This window comes from Glossina fuscipes, unplaced genomic scaffold (genome assembly GCF_014805625.2).
Source record: "Glossina fuscipes isolate IAEA_lab_2018 unplaced genomic scaffold, Yale_Gfus_2 177, whole genome shotgun sequence".
NCBI classification, from domain to species: Eukaryota; Metazoa; Arthropoda; class Insecta; order Diptera; family Glossinidae; genus Glossina; species Glossina fuscipes.
Genome location: NW_023998520.1, coordinates 886,260 through 904,900, shown reverse-complemented (window position 1 = coordinate 904,900; position 18,641 = coordinate 886,260).

Genomic DNA, 18,641 nt, shown 5'->3' with positions numbered 1-18,641 from the left:
GGATGTGATTGCGTATTCGTCCTAACGCCATCCCGTTTGGAACATCCACGACCACCTACTTTGCTCAATCAATGAAACGGAGCAAGTAAATTTCCGTAAGTTGTTTATGCGCGTTTTTCCTCTTTTTGTTCCTACTTTAATTAGTTCACAATTTTCATAATTCATTTGATCGAAAAAGGTTAAACAAAAGCAGCGCAAAAAATTAAGTTATAGGAATAGCAAAAAACACATTTAAATGAGTATGCGCGAGAACACAAAAGTTGAGTTGAATCCACTGAGGCACAAGAAAAAAACAATTGAGAAAAACTCTGCTTAAGTAAAAGAAGATCACGTTATTGTCAATTATCCGATAATCTTATAGAAAACAACATTTCGTTTGATTTTACTACCGATAATTTTAATCGTCAACACATATTAAAAACGAAGATGTGTATATTTTAACTTGTCAGTTCTTCTCTCGCTTTAAAATAGAGGTCTAACCATAACCAAAAGTTTTCTCTACAATCTTTCGCTGATCAAGAACATATTTATTATATCGCTTTTCTACCATGTACACATTTGCTCTTCAAAAATTTGACGAATCGCACATGCCTCTACCTGGAAATCTGCAAAAGAAACGAAGATAAATAGTAACACAAATAACATCCTAGGTAAATTAGCTTTAAAGAGTTAGGTGAGATCGAATTAAATTAAGTTTAACCACTTTAATAGCTGAAGTGTTACAGTAGAAAAAATTGATGGTAGTTTTATTTAAATTATCCACCAATGATTTCAAACTAAGTCTTTGCGGAAAAATTAACATTTATTGGATGGTTAAGCACCGAAGACAGTTTTAAGTGCTTTTAGAACCATCGCTTCAAATTTATTCTTCCACAAAAAACTGCGATCAACCGCGCACTTCACACAAGTTTTAATTAGTAAGAAAGTGCGCATTGGTTACCATGGTTTTTGAATGTGTATGTCTCGTGTATAACTATAGCAAAATAAAAAATGATACAAATCTTTAGCATAGAAAAACAAAAGCTCGTCGAACATTATTGCTGGGTAATAAAGTTAACCAGTCCACGACGGAAATAAGCGATACCCAATTTTTTTAATAACAGCAGCAAACTGCTTACTAATCAAAAGCCAATGCAGACAAAAATTGCTTTGTAGCTACATATGTCTTTAACGCCATCCGACAATATCCTATAGTAAAAACCGGAGAATAACTAACATTCATAAGACAAAGGGTTGCGGCTGCCAATGAATATAATGAAAGCATCGACGAAGTTAAGCACCACAATACTACCAATAGTTGGAAATATGAAAAGAAGTCAAACCGAATTTGTCATCAATCAATATGTTCGTTGATGTTCATTGTCCAGAGTTCATCACTGAATTTTTATTTCCAATGCGCTTTCATCTTATTTTACGTAATTGATTTGGGTTGGAGCCTAAAGTAATTTTGGTTCGTCCCCTTCTACGTGTGTTCCCAATGCTTCAAAATGAATGAAAAAGCTTACATTAAAAATTATAAATTTTATTTGGTTGTGAACTTTGCGAAATTTATTTTGCAAATTCTTTATAGAATGTTAGTCCACTTAGTTTATAATTCTACAACGACACATTTCAATGACAGGGATGAAGACCGGAATATATCAGCCCCATTAACGATATTTTTACTTTAAGTGTACACGCAATTTTTGTCTTTTTGACACAAACGAACGAAATTTAAGAAGAATGGTTTTCAATGTGCGCGGTTTCTACACATTGGGAAAATTTTATATCTAAATTACACTTTCAGTTGCTCAGTTCTCCCTTTTTAATTGCCTATTGTGGACAACAACAACAAAGTGCATATAAATTACAAAATTCTTTTAAACTGCTTTTGGAATAAGGTTTATACATATTATCGTAACAGAAAAATTGAAATAGCCTTATAGAACAAACTTACAGAATTAAACGCATATCCTCCGCCTGAGTGGCCGAGTAGGCAAGAGTCTCGACTAGCAACTCAATAGTCGTGGGTTCAAACCTCAAGTGCGGTAGAGTTTTTTAATAAAAGCCGATAGCCCTAGATGCTAGTGCTTTAAGACTTTAGTCTTAGAATTTATTCTCTGGCTAAATTTATAATAATAATAATAATAATAAACGCATATCATATTTTATAGAGGTATAAATTTATGTAAGGAAATAGAAACAGAAGACAAGTGCGAAACGAGTGCAATTTTAAATATGGTAAAGTAGCATTTGTGTTTAAAAAAAATTAATGTTTTATAATGTAAATGTTATAAGACAGTAAGTATACTTCTCTTTGAATTTAAGTCTCTGGTATTTAGTTAGTTGGGCGAATAACCAAACTTAATTCATAATCCAGCAATATATGCACAAAAAAAATAAAATTAACGCTATTAGAAGTGAAGTGCTAAACGTTTATCTTGAGTTAAAGCAGAAGACGCATTAAACTGAAAACAATGACTACATTTGCATTATGAATCATCCACGAAAGTTCAAGATATGATTCGATTGTACGCTTTTACGAATAGTAGCACATGTAGCCTGCTTTACATTATTGTTAGGAAAACTTTAAGTTTGCTGCATTTGCTTTGTCAAGCAAACGAGTGATGTTTTTACGAAAACAAAATAAAATCGTGTGGTTAATATATCAAACACCATATTACTTACGCAATCTTATTAGAACAATTTCATCATGATAACAGAAAGGAAAAAAAAAAATTGATAGAATTATATTCCTATATATATCCATATATTCATATTGCGGGAAAAAATGTTAGAAGAAAAGTTAATCAATCCGGTATAAAAAACGGAAAGCCTACGAAACAAAAGCTTTGCGTTCTATTGAAGTAAACTGACAGAAGACGAAAGGGCGCCTAAGACCCTGTTGAGTTCAATTTCAATACCCTTCAGTTGGGACACCTTTCATTTGAAGGTAGGCGCCATCTAAAAATCATACGGATTCGTTAATAGTTATCCCGCATCTGTATGTCATTCTAACGAAAAATATCTGAAATTGTCTTAGGTCTTAAAAGATCGCTTTTAAAAACGATTTTTCCCTATATTAACTCGTTCACTACCCTCACATATATGTGACACAGCTGTCTCTTACCAAACAGGCCCGCGTCACATACGTGTGTCAAATTAAAAACACGTTTATTTAAAAAGGCTCTAATTACACATACACAAATATATTCCAAGTGATCTTATATTAGTTTGGGGAAAAAGAAATCCATTATTTTATATGAACTTCAGGACTTTATTTAACATGCTTCGGATTGTCCGATTTGGGTCAAATATGCACCGTTTTGTTGTAAGATTTGTTGCCATTTTAAAGGTAGCTTCAAAATGCCTCTCTCATAGAAGTCCTGGTCTCTATTTGCAAAAAACTCTAGTAGTCGATTTTCACAATCCTCCCTAGGTTCCAATTTTTTATCATTAAAGAAATTTTGCAATGCAAGAAAAAGCTTGGTGCCAAGTCCGGACTGTATGGCGGATGCATTAAAACTTCCCAACCAAGCTCCCGAAGTTTCTGGCGAGTCACTGTAGATGTGTGTGGCCTAGCGTTGTCCTGGTGGAACACGACACCTCTCCTCCTGGCCAATTCTGGCCGTTTCTGGTCAATCGCTATCTTCAAACGGTCCAGTTGTTGACAGTAGAGATCAGAATTTAGCGTTTGGCCATATGGAAGCAACTCATAATAAATAATCCCCTTCCAGTCCCACCAAATGCATAGCATAACCGTTTGAGGTGCTTCACCGCTCTTTGACCACGATCGTTTTTGCACAGGGTTATCGTATGTGATCCATTTCTCATCTCCAGTCACCATCCGTTTAAGAAATGGGTCTATTTCATCAGGAAAAAATTTTGGGCTGTGATGGTAGTTTTCTGCAGAAAGCCCTGGTAACGGACGGGCTAATCTAACGTAAAGAAAATCGAATGATTCGATCAGCTCTTCAAACCATATGATTATGGTGCAATAATGCAATGGAAGCTATATATTTGACTTGTGCAATATCACTGCAGCAATGCACAATATAGTTGCGTTTGCATTGATTATGCATACATTAATGCGAAATGATTGTCTCCATTGTGTTAGATGAAAACAAGGAAGTAGTGAAAGAAAACCTTTTTTTTACTTGCAGGTTATTTTCTTATTCTCCTGTAATTCCTCTAGAAATTGACATCGATTTGGCAATAGTTGTAACTTTTTTGCGATCAGATTACTTCGTACGTACAGCTGCGATTTGCCACATTCACACATGCAAAGAAAAAGAGCAGTCTCAATAAGCCCCCATGAAAAACAGGCCAAACATTGTCTTCGCCTTCCCACCTTTTAATGCAGGAAGTGCTATAACTTTGACCATTGAAATTTTTTAATACTTGATATACTTGCTATTATGGTTTACTTGATGTTTGAAGTGATGTTGTCACTTGTTTTCTGGTCCAATTAATTAGACTAATTAGGCTACGCTTTCATAAATTTTCTTCTTCTGCAAAGTCCTAGCATTTCTCTGGTCTTCTACGATCACACATTATATTGGATGTAGAGAAATGACGCCGTCCTTTTTAAGAAGGAAATTTACACAGTGCTGTAGGATGCTACAAAAACAGTCAGTTCTTCATTTGACAATGCTATCTTTAAGCTGTATGCAATTGTACAAATTATCACACTAGAACATACATAACGTATTTTTTGTTAGGTTATAATAGTAAAACTGCATTTGGTGGAAACTTTATTTTTGCTGCGCTACATCCTCACGGGTGATGGACAGTTTATGAGTTACGATATTAAAAATTCCATTATCCTCGGTAGGCGAGCTAGTAACATTGATTGTCCATGGGAGTCCTATTGGTGGAAACCACATGGACTATGGTTTGTTCCGAACAAATCAAATCGTCATTGGGGAAATCTACCAAAAGTGGTGCAAAAAACGAGCGTAATTTGCCAAAAGTTATGAAATCATGAGTTTTTACTATGGCACAATTCAAACCCATGCAGCGAAACCCGCTCAAAAAAAGGTTTGTTGTTCTAACCTGGAATGTCCCATGCCCCCCACTGTTATTAACAGCCAATACTTTTGCCGACTTAGACGGGCTTCGATAGATGAGTGTTTGTCTTTTCGAACGTTGCTTTCATTGTTATGACGATGTCCGTTATCCAAAGTCCAATGGTGGCCAATGCACTAAACACAATAACTTCTAATTTTTACAATTACCGCAATCAACCTTAACTTATTTGTTAGTAAACTATTGAATGTATATTTCGTTGTTCATACCTATATAATTGCTGTCCTGGAGAAAAATAAAACTTCTACGTTACATTTAATAGTGCAGCCAATATAGCAATAAGCCATTTAACGGAAATGAAAACAAAAGTATTACTACGAAACATATTTCCAAAGCACATTCGAGAAAATAAACACAAAAATTCTTTTTTCAATATTTGCGAACATATTGATGTAATGTAATCCAATCAGCGACTGAAACTTGCACTGACATAGCGACTACGGTCGGTTGAATCGAAATACACCCAACAGTAAAATCTAGTATTGACATTGATAAATACCAATCGAAACACTTGCACAAATATTTTGTAGAAAAAAGTCGACCAACAAATTTAAAACACCTAACTTTAATATTTGATATTAAAGTACGTCAATTAACTTGCAGTGTAAATTGTAAACTCATGAATAGCTGAAGACACTGCGCCTAAATATAACAGACATCATGCAGATTCGCACTGAATTGTTTCACCTGAGCTTCATCAGTTTTATAAATTTAAATCAGCTCCCAAGTAAAAATATCATAAAAAAAGCGATTAGCGCAGAAAAATAGAGCGAAATTTGTAATACAAGCTGTTGAATTGTACTTGCGAGTAGTTGTAGTTGAAATCTCCGAAAAATCTGAAATCTAAATTTTTAAAATTGGTCTGATGCCACACAAAATTCAAGTTAATGCACATTTCATGTTTAATCACAATTAAGAAGAAGCAACCGTAGCTCAATATAAGCTAATAATAAGTTTATCATGAATGTGCATGAAAATTTAACTTTTTTTTTTATAGTGCCACGGCTAGAAAAAACTAATAAAATTTTGAATTGTCATGTGTTTTTACATATATATATATTTTAAAAATTTAAAACAAAATAAACAACGGAACTATTGACACTCACCTGAGGAATTACTTTTCAGATTACCACAATACACCCCCACATCATCTAACAATTACAGCAACTTCTGTTATATTACATACTTTCTATTAACTTTCACATAGACTTTTTTTATTATTAATATTAACCTACGCCAAAACTACTTAAAACTAATCTTATATTAATTAGTTACAAAAACAAAAAAAAAAAAAAAAAATGTGTACATTGAGTTTTTTGTTTATTTCTTTCATATGGGTTAAGAGTTTTGGCAAAAATTTTATTTTGTTTCTTATCTTCTTTATGTTCTTCTTGATGGCTGCTATTCCAGATTCCAAATCCAAATTAAGAGTTAACAATTTGGTTCCTTTGGCAGCAGTTTTGTTCAAATTAATATGTATAAATTTTTTTAATTAATTAATACAAGACATCAATTCAAAATTTTACACTCAGTACCGCTGTACGTTTCGCTTTTTTTCTTCAATTTGTTGACACGACATATCTAGTCAAAATTTCGCAAAGCCGTTTCTTTTCTTTTTGCAATCAATTTTTTTTTTTCTTTTGAAGTCTTTAGAATTGCCATTTATTTTTTCATTATTTTTTTATATTGGCGAAATGTGGGGAACTCTCACAAGTGCACTTTTAAAATACTCGACACAAGAAGGCCCGTGTCAAACCGAAACGTACGTGAAGAAGGTATAAAGGTCTTATAAGCAAAAGAGGAAGACAGCTAACATTGTTCACTCATAATTACTATGATAATTTATTAGAGAACTTATTGAGAGTTCGGCGTACAACGAACTACGACAGTCCCGAAATTCAACATTAGAATAGTGGTTTGTTGATCAGCCGTTGTCGGGAATCGAGCTTACTTGTCGTTCATGCGCTATTAAGTGCCATGAGCACTGAAATTTCTATTTACTGTCAGCATTGCCTAGAACTTTGTGCACTTCAACCTTTAATTCATATTTTGAATTTATATAGTTTGTTTATGCACCAGAGTAGCCGAATAGACAAAGAGTCTCGGCTAATAACGTAGCGGCCGTGAGTTCAAATCTCAAGTGCGGTAGAGTTTTCAATAAAGAAATAGCCTTAGATGTTAGTGCTTTAAGACTTTAAAACTACAGCTTTAGAATTTACCTTTCTGGTTAAATTAATAATAATAATCTTGTTTAACTTGGACAAGCACATATGGGTGAGAGGCCAAGAGAATTAAGTAGATTTAAACCCTTTAGGTGACGTAGAATTTACATTGCGATGGGTACCAAAACATTTTCCTCAGGTAAAAATAAATGGAAAATAAATCATCGTGAAAATACAAAATTTCGATGCTCCTTGTTTTTGTCACAGATGATTGATGGATATTGCTGACAATTAAAAGAAACTCGGAAGGGGCAAATAACAACTATTAAAGGTACAATAACAGATATAACAGTCCATCTGACCACAGAGAAATAATAGACCACAATTCCCTTAATTGTTTTTTTGCTTTACCGTAAACGTACAAAAGCCCCACGCAGAATTTCGAATTGGAATTGAAATTTGAATGTGGACATTCACATGTGTACATCGCATGTTCTTTAATATTTTTAAAACATTTTATATTATCAACTTTCCTAATTCATTGAGTTGAATGGGAGATGCTTCTGATGACTAACTATATTAATGCGGTGAGTTTTTTTTTACATTCTGAAATTGCAGCTGACCTTATCTACACATAGGACAGAATTGAATTACCACAATGGGGCGCATATTATTGTTTACGGATTTTACTTTAAAAAAATAAAAAACCCAAAAGCAGTTTATGTTACATGCTGTTGATATATGATCTAAACATACTAACAAAATATCATGGGCTGAGGCATACATAATTATTGTAGGCATCAGCTATGGAAGAGAACAACTCCAGTCACGGTATCTTATTAGTTGTTTTAATTATTTTTGTTTCTATTTTTATACTTGCATGCACTTTATAGTGAAACCCAATGGGGGAAACGCATATCCTGACATTGTTTACGAACGCGAATGCGTAAGTATGCGAATTCACAGGTAGAAATAAACATCGCTTTAACAAACTATTAAGGAAACGTAACTTACAGATATATCTATATCTATATATCTAAATATATATAGTGCTCACATATTTCTGCATGATATTGCATGGAATCTAGCATTTTATAAATATTGAGTGCATTGCTCGACTTTGAATTCAAGCAAACCCTGAGAAGTTTTTGGAAAAAGTTATTAATTTCATCGCAAGTCATTTATAATGCTGTCTTTAAATCTGCTCTGCAAAATCAGACGGACGGCTTTCAAAAGTCAAGCAAAAAAACACCAACTTGCGAGTAGTATAAGCGTTTTCTTAAAGCTCACGTTAAAGCACTTAAATCATGGGAAACGTATATTCCCTAAAGTTTTTAAATTGTTTCAAGGTAATACGCAGTAAGTACAATCATACGATGGGTACTCAATTTTCGGCCTAAACTTGTGTGTATAATAAATGCAAAGTGATATTTTTACAATTAAAAACACAAGCATTTTTTTTCACTAGACAGGTTTAGACTGTGGTGAGTTGAAGAAAAAGAATGCCGACTTGGAAATCTCAAATTGAAAACCCCCAGAACGCAATAACCGTGCTTTTACCTACCACATTGAGATGAAAATCTTTCCAACCTGAAACTAAAGAACGTCAGTTGCGCTTGGGTCTAAATCATACCAATAGTATGAATTTTTTTGTGGGCATTAAGCGAAGGTCCACGGACATGTCGTACATCGTCTATGTTATAAATCTTATAATGATTTAACCTCACGGCACTTTGCTTTGTTTGAGGTACCGATTGCAAGGAAACATGTATATCATGTATATTAACTCAGTGGTTTTCATTTTATTATTTTCTGCACATGTGTCAGAATTGTCAGATGCAAAGTTTAGTAATTTAATATAAAGGTACCGCCAGAAAAACACATGCGGCGCTTTGCTTAACACTTTTGTGTATTACATGTTGAGTTGAAAACTACGTATTTTTATTTTGTTTTCAGACCCTTTTACTACCAACGATGATAAAACTGGACCACGAAATGTGTAATTAAAAAAAAAATTTCATCCCTAAAGTGGAATAAATATTACATTTGAACTGCGTAAAGTGCTTAGAAATAAGGAGTTCGGTTGGACGTACTCCATATTTCACTACCTTACATCCTTTACTACATGTTCGCCAATTTTCAAGGGAAGAAGGAGGAAAAAAAACAAAAAAAAAAATATTTACGCATCTAACCTAAAAGCAAAATCATAGCAGATATAAACCAACTAACGGAGCACCTTGTTTAATGCATCTAAGCCAAAGCTTGGCAAAAATATAAATATATTTATCACATAAAGAGATTAGATTTATAAAAATAATTTCGATTTTTATAAAGACTAGTGAATGTATTAAAAAAATCATAATTGAATTTGCTTGGGGTAAGTCTTATAAAACAAAGAATTCTTGAAGGATGAAAAAGAGCCTTAAAGTTTGTAACAGTGAGTCGATACCATTTATCAACTTTACCATATTGATTGGAATGATAGCATTAAGCATATTTTTACGTACTAAAGAAAAAACTATTTCGGAAAAATACTAAAAAATGGTAATGCCGGAAACACAAGGCATCTTCAATTAAAAGAGCTACGCCTATTTTCGTGCAAATTTGAATTTAAAAAAGCTAGAAAAAATCCGTTAGTCTACATATCTTTAGCTAGAGGAATATGTAGAAAGAATAAAATATGTTACTTTTGAAGTATTAAATTTAAAATTCGAGTTCTGGCTAAGAGGAATAATTGACTTGATACTGCAGATTAGAGACTCTAGAATGGGCTCAAAAAGTTTATGTCTCTCCAATTTTTAAAAAGATGTCCCGTAAAGTTTCTATAAACCGGAGCAAAAAAGCTAATTCTCCACAAACAGAAAATCTGCCTATTTTGATAGCGTTCTTGCATATGATAGCAATAGCCTAGTGAAATTCTTCCGCGTGTATTCTAAGAGTCCAAGATGGAGGAATTTCTGAACCAGCAGATAGCTGAGCTTTAACAACTTTAGGCATTGTCATACCTAATCGTCAGCTGTAATTATTGCTGAAAAAAATTAAAAATCATCTATTTCATACGGATAAGTTGTAAAAATATATGATATTATATGATAACCGGACGTTTTGCAGCTATCAAAAGAAATGAACAAAGAAAATAAAGTAACATCACTTTTTGAGTTGACAGATAGAATCGCTTTAGGCTGCTTAAGTGTGTAGATATCTTCTTAATCAAGAACGAGGAGTACCGCTGGCGGCTGGACTGGCAGAAGTATTCTGGCCATAGAGCATACTCACAAGAACAATCAGTTTCTTTGAATTATTCGAACAAAGTATTTTCCTAATTTTAACATTGAATAGCAGGTTGGATGTAGAGCTACCAACCAAGGTCTTGGAATTAGGCATCCACGAGAGATTTAAGACTTCAATCTTAGGCTTGTTGAAATTGTTAATTTTAAGGCTATCGCAAAGTGCTAACTAAGATCATTACTGATGTAGTTATAAAATGTTGTCTTTGTCGCTATTAAATTAATTGAAATAAATGTTGATGGTAGTGTTTATTTTTCTTGCTATTGTTATTATAAGGTTATAGTTGTTTGTAGTTGCTATTGTAATCACTACTTATTTGTAAAGTTCTCACTACTGCTATTGATTGCTGCTATTATTTTTAAATTCTTTCTTTTTGTTATTTTGATTCGTTCTAATGACTAATTTACCAGCTGCTCCGCTATATATGCGGTTCGTTTTATTACTTCTAACGTTAAGCAGTTGATGTTGTATTTTTAAGAGGTATTATATTTATTTAACTTTTCTTTAACGCTTTCCATCAGCAGTTCTAACGTTGCCATTTACGTACATTTGCTTTCAACGATTCATATTGGTCCCAAATTAATCTGATTTTTTTTGTTTTTTTTAATAAAAGGGAGCGGTTTTCTCGATGTAACCACCAGTTATGCGTTGAATTTACACAAATTTTTAGGGAGAAAATAAAAACAGCATTAAGTTGCGAGGGGAATTATAGATACAGTACATCATTTTGAATGCTCTACTTGCATCTTAAAAAGATATCTCTAAAATATACAAGATATCGTAAATATATATGATTTCACCGAAGCGTAAGCAAGAATGAGGCCATTACCTCGGAACGCTATATGTTCAAAGACATCCCACATTGAGTCTTCTGGATGACAATGAAAAGACCGTCTAGAAAACGTTTACGAGAGTGATAGCACTATATTCACGAGGCATTGTTCTTTTTGATCAACGCTGACTCCAGTCCTGCTTCCTCTGCCTATAATTCTTAACGGTCGCGACTGTCAATTGATAATTTATGGTTTTTCTGAACCGTTCTCTTATTTTTATGACAATAATCAAATGTAGATCCCTTCCCGTAATGTAGTAAATAAACACTTATTTTGTAGTTAGTTTCACGATTTATCCGTGAGATATCACTGCAGACGCAGAACAATTACTTGAAGAATGACAGAAAAGGTGTATTTTCTTCATACCGAGTTGTTGACATAAACTATATCAAGGGGTCTTGTGTTAAATGGATTTAAGGTAACGGGCACGACAGTCGGGATCAGTTTTTTTAAGTGTACTTCAAACTATATAACTGTATCCTCAATCCTTATATGTTACGAGTACATTCACTCTTTCAGGACTGTGAATTAAGCTTACAAGCACAACTTATCAAAGATGTATTTTGCTAAGAAAGAAATGTTAGGAATAATGCTAGAAAGAGCCTGCTATTGTGGTTCTATTGTTTTGCGCAAATATTGGTTGTGCAACTATATGTCTAGAAAAGTTTTTTTTGTGGTTCTGGTTGGAGTTTTGATAAAATCCCTTATTCAGTTCAATCTTTCTTTTTGAAAAGATGAACAATAAGTTGAAAACTTATGTAAACATGTTTATCCAATCTAAGCGATGCATTAAAATATTCCAAGCTATATGCATCTGCGTAGCTGTTGTAGCCATTACTTTCTGTCAGAACCGCAATTACGTTTGAGGCATGCAGCTGCATAGAAATTTAGTTGCATATGTATATATACTTGAAGATACATTCATCTTAATTTAGAAGTTCTTTAGTACCTTGAATGTTTTGCGTACTTGGTTTAAAGTCGTTATCGCAGCCTCTAGCTACAATCACGTACGCTCATCCTTCATCACCGTCAGTTATATGTATCATCGTTTTATAACACGTATGTATATATGTACCGTCAATATGAGCACACATGCTTCAACCTTTATCAACATATTTAAGCAGGGAATATAACGCGATGACTGCAGAACAGTTATGCTACGCTTCAAGCAGCTGGAGCAGTCATTTTCGTATTCCATTTTTTCTTATTATCACTGTTTTGTTTAGCTTTTAATATGTTTTCATATCGCCATCACTAAAAATGTACAACAACTTCATAAGCCGCCTGGCAACGAGTTAAGATCCTTTAGCAGAGAAGCTGCGAGCCAATGAATCAACGGTTAGCCTCTACCAGATATACGTCTGCAGCGTTGCGGCAACAACGTTATCATAACAAGATGAGACAAAAACCGAATTCCGATTTCAAATATTTTACTCTCAAGATTATATGTGCCTTTAATATAGGAATAACGAAATGAATCTGTGCTTTCTTTTTGCTTCAGTTTTAAATCTTAAATAATATTGAATAATGTTTAAACTCTATAAAATTATCAAAAAAATAGTTTTGAAAACAATTTATTTAACTCGCTGACCAGCATGCTTTGCTTATATTGCAAAATCTTTATAATTTAGGGACTTGCCAGTACGAAGCATTTGTGTAGTAGAGATGTTGGACGTAATGGACGTCACATTGTTTTGAAAACGACACCCTTTATGAAAACACGGATGTCTTTGGTTGATTTGCCCATGTTTGTTCATCGGTGCGAATAAATATCACCAAATATGTAGTTGTTCAAAGTGCCACAAACGGTAATGCTGTTATCCTCTTTAAAATTAAATATACGAATGCTAATCTTTGTGAAGTGCAGGCAACAACCGTGTACCTGCAGGAAAAACAAATTTCTAGATATCAATAGTTTGTTTATCATTACACGTACACCATCAAGTGATACCCTCGCAGAGGTCAACTTGAATTTTTTCTACAATCGCCTTTTTGGGGTTTATAATTTTTGGTGTTTGCTTTTTCTTAGTAGGTAAATTGCCGTACCAATTCGCATGTCTTCATAAACACATGTACGCATTCCTTGCAGAGCATGTTTTTTGGGGTGGCTACTACACTGTATATTCGATTGGCTGTTAACCTAAAAATAAATACGGTCTTTTTGTAAACCACACATATCATCCCTTTTATATTTTAGAATACGTCTAGTTTAAAAAAAAGTAAAATAATTTTATTTATATGACAAGAGACTTTCCTTCAAATTAAGCGACGGCGAACATATAGATATCTAATTTACTCCCTCCGTATGTTACTAAATTTTACATAAACGCGATGGCTCTCGAATACATTAAAGGGCATATAAGTTCAAAATAACATTTCAATGCTCTAGCATGGCAACAATCGACTATTTTAGAGGTTCGATGTAATATAAAACAAATTCCAAAATCTTCTTCAGAAATCGTGGAATCGATGAAATCAATATATTTTCACGCGCGTTATTGTCATTTTCTACTTTTTTCGGCACAATCTTTATATCTAAATGCATTACACGTAGCATATTACCATTCGATTTGTTTTGCAATTCAAAACTGTTGCGACCCAAGTCTCATGTACGATACTATGCTCGATTGAGATATCAAACGAACGGATATTTTCTCTGTCTTACAACCATATATCTGGTATGAACAAATGTACACTTTTAGGCAGTGAATGAAAGCAAGGAAGAAGTCCAGTATATGAGTAACGAAGAGTTTGTCGATTACTTCGCAAAAGCAAAACACTATGTGCTTTAACTTTTGCAACCCGAAATACAGTAAACTTGTGACAAAGAGATGACGATGGAAAGGGAAGAATTTATTGTTGTCGTCAATTTATGATATTGTTTTCTTTGATCTACGCAAACGCATTAGGTAAGAGTGCGCGAAGAGGTTTATAAGAGAAGAAAACTTTTTTCTTTTCTGGCAAAAAAAAAATTCTGGGCCTCGTTAACTTTTAATTCCTCAGAAGCGGGATGTAATATTTTTCTTATTATTTTTAGCACTATTATGTTCAATAAAAACCGATAGGCAGATCGACTGACATGAACAACAAATAGGAGTCCACATTTCATCTTATTCAAAATTGTAAGGCGGCGCAGATAGCCAAATTCAATTTTCAGAACAGAAGATATTTGAAAGTACCGGTTCAATTAATACGTTCTTAATCAAGCATACAATCCTGGCAGCAAATTTTAATTCTACATTTACACTGATAGCTTTGACAAGGCCTCTTTTGGCGCCTGAAATGTGCGACGAATTAATATACAAAAGCATATCAACGTCGCAAACTAATTGCCTTTAAGCTAACTAATAAAAGATTAATGCGCAAAAAAAGAACATATCTACTGTTAACAACAGCAACCACGATTTTTCCAAATGGTTTAGCTAATGCAACGCACGATCTATGATGTGAAGCTATGCACGCATGTGTTTTATTTAGTGCCTTTCGAACATGATTGCAAAGCACCTTATGCATTAAACGTAAGCTTTATAAAAATTTTGCTGGCGGGGGAAGGTAATAATCTTTGATATATAAAACGATTTAAATTTGTTTCATTCCGAAGCGATGCGAATCGGTTTTAGTTTCCTTTCTTTAATATATTTCATTCCGACATTACTGTTAAGAATAGCTGCTCCAAACGCAAGTATAAAATTAAAATTTTTTCTACCAACCTAAGTCAAGGAATAGAGAAAAGTAACGCGAGCGCCAAAACAACGTTGTAACATACAGAGATAATATTCGTTTGGAATTGTTTGTAGGGATTTTCGATCTTGACGCGACGTGCCAATATACAAAAGTTACGCTTGCTATGAAGCATTACTGCCCATGCGTACATATCCAGTAAGGTAGCAATACCAACACATCTTAAATCGGGTGTTGAGCGCTTGTCATACAAGCCAACTCATATTGGATTATCAATTCTTGTTTATAACTTACACTCATTTTTTGTTTAATAAAATGTATCTGCATAGCATTTTACTTGCACATTATGTTTTAGTTATCTAATAGTCTTGCTTTTCATCCCTAGTAAATTTTGAAACAACGATAATAAAAATTACCCCATGTACACGCAATGCCATGTAAGAGTTTCTTACATTTGCGCAGACACTTGTACACGCTAATGCCATAACAATTCAGGATTGCATTAAAAACTGAGAAGTTAGTGTTTCGAAGTCCTATCCCGATAAGAAATATATATACACTTCATGCTGTTTCTGAAGCATATTTTACGGAAAACCAAAACTCATACACTCTCTATAGATCTATAAAATATAAGCAAAGTTAATGTTAAAGGCAATACGAACAATGTAACCACGTAAAAGCAACTCATAACTAAGAACAAAATCACGTTATGTTAACAAATTGCCCTTGTATGAGAAAAGACGTGATTAGACTGTAAGATTCCAAGAGTAGAAATTGTACAGAATTGTGTGGGACTTTTGTTTTCGTGTATCACCTTTTCTTAACAACAGAAATTCGAAAAAATTGACTCAAAACATAGAAAGTCAAGCGTATTTGCATTTGAGCGTCAACATGCACAACACGCAAATTAACAAAACTCAGTCGTTGGGTAATTCCTTTAAACTAAACAATTCTAATGAATGATTTGAAATCAAAAGCGTCATGGAGTAAAATGTTGTTATATCCCTGTGTATGGGTTTGATATGTTTTTTCTTTATAATTTGCTTTGAATTTTCCATCAGCCTCTATTTCATAATCGAAACAGGCAGTTATGCTAATTTCTTCAGCCTGCTTATTATTGCAAGAAATAGGCATCAGAAGCCCGACGTAATACATGTCTATTCAATTCCACAGATGAACGGGACTATCTTTCAAAAGATCAATGGTTGGGAAAGTAAATTAATCGAAAATTTTAAGTTTTTTCTTAAACATATATGATCTACAACATTTATCCCTCTAGTGGAATTTGTCTTGGCGGGAGTATTTATAAGAACTGAATGAACTCAGCCCTGATTATCCAATATTCTCTTCAAGGTGTCAGGAAATAATGCACATCTTTATTAAGCGAAAACACAATTTTTTATGATAATGATAGAGCACTATATATTAAATTTTATATATTTGAATGAAAAAATGGATTGATCGGCTAGTCAATACATGCCTATATTAAAAAAGAAAAACTATGAAATGGAACCCAGTGGTATGGGATTTAAACACAGATTATCAAATTTGGAAGACAATCTTGTTTCCCTACTGACTGCCTCGATGCTAAAATAGTGGCGCGTAGGTTTACTCTTCGGTTAGAGTAGACCATATGAGAGTACAAGGTTCTTTGACGCAAAGATTATATAGTTACGTTTAATAGTAATGATGAGCAAAAGCCAACGCAAACGTACCGCGAAGTCTTGCTTTTATTGCGCAACATTGGAAAAGAAGTGACGTTATTATGAAATACTCTCCTACCAGAAATTCATCAATGACTATCGATGAATGGTTAATTGTAATACTGGTGACTTGATTCTTTGTAATTTTCCCTCTTCAACTTGCTATTCCAAAGCAGACAATAACGTAGGTAATACCTGGCAGTCGTCCAAATCCCACTTCAACTAATGTGGCAAGTTATAAAAAAAGAGAGATTTGAGCTTTGATCGAACTCTTTAAACCTGTAAGATTTGAATTTATTTTTTTCAGGTATTTTACATATAAAAGAGACGAGACGTAGGTCGTCCATTATTTAAAAACCCATATTTCATATATATTGCAAACAAGCACGCATACTAACAACCATCTTTAAGTAAATGTTTCTTCTTAGTTATAAAATGTTTTTTGGCAAATGTACGCAAAACTTTCAGTCATTTACACCGACTAGACGGTCTTAGCGAAACAAGATGAAAATTATAAGTTTCTTACCTAAATAATTTTCGAAATAATTTAATTAATTTCCTAATTTAGGCCGGGAATAGATATATATGTAACTATTTTTACAGAGAAAGCCTTCATGTCGTATTAAGAGTTGTAGCAGATATACGAAGACAATATAGGTTGTTACCTGTCCAACTTTTGACAAATTTAACATATCTTCTGCGGTGATAGAGCACAATTAAAAATGTCTTAGACCATCAGGCCCAACCCTCTTTAGCAGGCAATCGCATTGTGGAAAGCAATTTCAGGAAAAAAGCGTTTTTAATTTACAGAATTGTTTGTTCAAGAATCTGCGGATACTTTGGAGTGGCTTTTATCAAAAAACATTAAAAATATGGGTTTAAATTTATTGTTGCTTTTGTATATGCAATCCCTATATGATGGCCCAAACAAAAGATTCTTCAAATAGAAGTAAAAATATTTGTGATGAAAGCAAATTTGAAGTGAACACGTCAGGAAATTATTGACCGGCTTGTAACTTTATTCATCCCAACTTCGCTTGATTTTGAAACTTTGCACTTAATAACTTTAATCGCCGTCGACTTGAAACCTAAATAAAACTTTACCTTTTCAATATAAGCAATAAATCATAGCTCAGTGTATCAAATAATTTACAGATAACTGTTATTACTGAAATGATCAAGGCCCCTAGAAAGTTTCCGACAGACGCGAAGTATTTATGTTATTTTTATATGATTTGGAAGGCCAGACAATGCTAATTTGACGCTTGAGAGAATAACTTTTAAAAACCGCGGGCTAATATGATCGTGGCGAACAGGGTTAGCTTTTGTATAGTTTCCACACCTTTGGGACCTTTCAATTGATTTCCTCTTCTAAGGTTAGCCGCGAACTATTTCGCCTTAAAAGAATTAGCGGTGCAAGTTTTAATGGGTTTGTGGTGGTTGCATAAAAGTGAGAGATGGTGAACCAAGGTTTTAACATGTTAATTGCGTGAATTCTTTGAAGCACTTCTTTTGTCGCGCTAGCAACTCATTTACGTTTTCGCTCTGTTTGTACGCCTAGGTTTCCAAGAGTATAACATATCGTATTTGTTCCTATGCTTTCTGTGTGCGTATAAGCGATTCTACTTCTCAGTCTCAGTAGCGCTATCTAATATACATTCTTTCCAAACCAAAACTAAACTTTTGAATTAGGGGCAATAGTTTATTGAATATGTATATAATTGTTCCCATGAAAAGAACACCTTCACATGCCAAAAATTTTTAACGGAAATGGAAATTAATGGAAATTAATCTGTAACATTACCTTATTACCCGTAGCAAATCTGGACCACAGTTGTATTTTCCTCGAGTTAAACTTTGTGTAAGGGCTCCCATAAAAATCGAAGAAGCAATTGCCTTTCTACGCT